The sequence below is a fragment of the Lampris incognitus genome, chromosome 2 (assembly GCF_029633865.1).
Source record: "Lampris incognitus isolate fLamInc1 chromosome 2, fLamInc1.hap2, whole genome shotgun sequence".
NCBI classification, from domain to species: Eukaryota; Metazoa; Chordata; class Actinopteri; order Lampriformes; family Lampridae; genus Lampris; species Lampris incognitus.
Window position 1 is genome coordinate 99,806,123 of NC_079212.1, and position 3,166 is coordinate 99,809,288.

General features: G+C 45.5%; 1 pseudogene; it reads right to left on the reverse strand.

The window, feature by feature from the left end:
- Positions 1-949: 949 nt before the first annotated feature.
- Positions 950-2,066, reverse strand: LOC130108480 (tetratricopeptide repeat protein 27-like; annotated as a pseudogene).
- Positions 2,067-3,166: the final 1,100 nt, after the last annotated feature.

Genomic DNA, 3,166 nt, shown 5'->3' on the forward strand with positions numbered 1-3,166 from the left:
CCACTGGCCTGTCGATGGGTGTGTAGACTGTGGAGTCCTGGCCTGATGCGTTAGCTCTTCTGTGTTGTGCCATCCTCTTCACCAGCATGGTGAAGAGGATATACAAGTCATGGCAATCCTCCTGGCACTTGACAGCATACACTATAGTGCTCTGTGTGTGCCGAAGGACCCGATCCTTGGGGTGGACCAATTTCTGACGCAGTGTGTTTTTGGGGTTTGAAAGCAACTGAGACGCGATGTTTGGAAAATATGCATCTCAACTGTTCCGCCACATATGGAATTACCACTGGGTTACATTTCGGCTGTAATTACTTCCGCATTCTCCAACGAGGCAAAGCTACATTAATGGATATATAAGTGTTTGTCATCGCCGTCAATCGCTGTCTTTTCTTTTCTTTTTTTATTTACTTTAATTCCCCATGTTTTTTCTCTTAAGGATCAGAAACTTTTCTTGGACGCTTTTTGGGTTTTTTTCTACCATTGCCTCCAAGCCCAGAAGCTTTTTATCAGAAAGCCCTAAGGCAAGCCAATCGGAGACATACGAATGCTTTCATCACAAGTTCAGCATGGGCAAAGTTTTTTTTTTAAGGTTCCCCCAACTCTTTTGATTACTTAAAGTCAATGATTATTTTTCATTGTGGTTATAATGTTGACAGGCATCATTTCTTCAATGTGCAGTCTTAAGTAAAAATGTAAACTTGACAAAATGTTATTCAACTGTCAGAGTCCAACCATACAAAAACGATAACATTGAAATCATTCCTTTGGCTTAAACTGTTTAATTAAACTTGAGAAAGCAGGGCTTCTAAAACTATATGCAAATGTGCAACACATGAGGAGTGGATGTGTTAAAAGGTCCATCAGTCATTTTGTTATAGTTAAGACCCTCTGTTAGCAGGACTCCAAACAGATTTCTAAGAGGGGCGACTTGGTGTGTCATTACTGATTGTTATTCAGACTGGCTCCGCAAATCACCGCTGAGGTGCTGCATCTCCATGATGAGCGGCTCCAGTTCTGCCACACCGGCCCTCGGCTCCTCATGGATTTCACCTGTGGTCACACCTGTGTGCATTTGCTTAGCTTTGGTGACCAGACTTCTCCGGCTTAGATGTGTCAATGAAAGTATCTTCTTATTTCATTGAACAGTCATATTGCCTAAATTTATGGCTCTCTTGATCACCTCCTTGAAGGTCTCAGGGTCCTTCTCCCAGCATCTGGCCTGCACCTCACAACAGTGGTGTAATGATCTAACGATGAGCCTTGGACAAAAACTGAAGTGTCTTTTCATTGTCGTCTGGGCTGATGCTGTGGCCATTGCCATAGAGCAAGGCATACTGCCACCATATTTGGGCTTCGGAGTTGTGGCATGATGTCACATGGTCCAGGAGCTCCTGGAGTTTGGAGTGGTAAGAGGACGCCTGCACCCCATTTGTCTGTCAAGTTCCCCACCACCACTCTCACAAGAATCTCCTGAACCTCAACGTCTTTGTACTTTTCCCTGAAGTCCATGAGGCAGTGGTTGGCTTTGATGGCCTCGGTAAAGTCTTCTATGTTGATGCACAAGGCAATAAAGTTCTCCCAGATCTGCCAGTGCTCATAGTTACACGTAAGAGCTTCTTGTAGGGTATGGAAGGTTTTGTCTTTCTTTTGAAGGTGAATGTAGGCTGTAGAGAGGTTGTTCCACACCTTTGCATTATCTGGCTGTAGTCCCACACACCTCTGGAAGGCCTTTCCAGCGTCTTCATAGCCCTCTAGGGCAAAGTAGGCACAACCTAGGGAAAACCACACTCCCAGCTGGATGGGGTTGATGTGGAGCGACTGTTTGAAACACGAACGCACTGCTGGCACTCCTTGTTCTGCAGGTGCAGCAGGGTCTTGGAGTGCATCGTGCAGGTGTTGCGCTGGCCCGACAGCTTCCAGGCCTGGTCATAGTACCGGTGGTCACCCAGGACTTCACACAGCAGACAGTACAGACTGGGTGTCTCATTCTTCTCCAAATTTCTACACAGGATCTCCTCGGCCTTGCCATGTTTGCCCACCCTCTCATAGCAGATCACTTCATCTTCCCACAGTCACATCAAGTGTGGATAGGTCATCTTAGTGAGCCTGAAAGAGAAATAGTGCAGAAAATGTTAAGAGAGGACTCAAGTCAGATAATGACATTGAATGTATTGACAAATTACAACTTCACATCACCTTAAAGGAAACTGAACCTGTTGCCAAGATTTATCTGTCCATGCCTAAGCCATTGTATAGAGAAGTGAAAGACTATCTGTATGACCTCATTGCACAGGGCTGGGTTAAAAAAACAAACAAAAAAACAAAAATCAAACTCACCATCTTCTTCCCCAGTAGTCTGCATCAAAAAAAAAGTGCAGAAGCTTATGCTGGTGCATTGTTTATTGTGAGCTTAATAGAAAGACTCTCCTTGACTGCCAACTAATTCCTAGAGTGCAAGGCATGATGGATATCATGGGAGGCAACTCCTGGTTCTCACTTTTAGATCAAGGGAAACTTATCATCAAGGGTTCATGGCTGAAGAGAGCAGGCCCATGTCCGCTTTGGAGGATCACACTATTCTCCCCACCCCCCCACCCCCAAACAGGCGCCCCTACTGACCAGAGGAGGTGCTAGTGCAGCAAAAAGTTGTTTCTGGTTGTACTTCTTGCCAGGCGACCGCTGCGTTCTTTTTTATTTTTATTTTATTTTTTTGGTTTGGTTTGTTTTTTGTTTTTTTTTGCTGAACCCCCTGCAGTATACACTGCTGTAGCCTACACACACTAACCTCATTCAAATGAATGGGAGGACTGGCATTTTTTGGCCGGATTCAGTGTGAATGCAGCCTTAGACATGATTGAGCAGGAAGTGTTTTTGCCTATTCTGACTCTCTGTGGGGTCTTGTATGGGGAGGATATACAGAGACCAGGGTACTAGTCAACAGAATAAACGCTGGTTTCAGTTGTCCTCATTACCTATACTCCATCCATCCATCCATTATCCAAACTGCTTATCCTGCTCTCAGGGTCACGGGGATGCTGGAGCCTATCCCAGCAGTCATTGGGTGGCAGGTAGGGAGACACCCTAGACAGGCCGCCAGGCCATCATAGCTATAGTCCAACAAACACCAAACAGAGTCGCACACTGGAGCTTGCATGGTCTTTGCAGA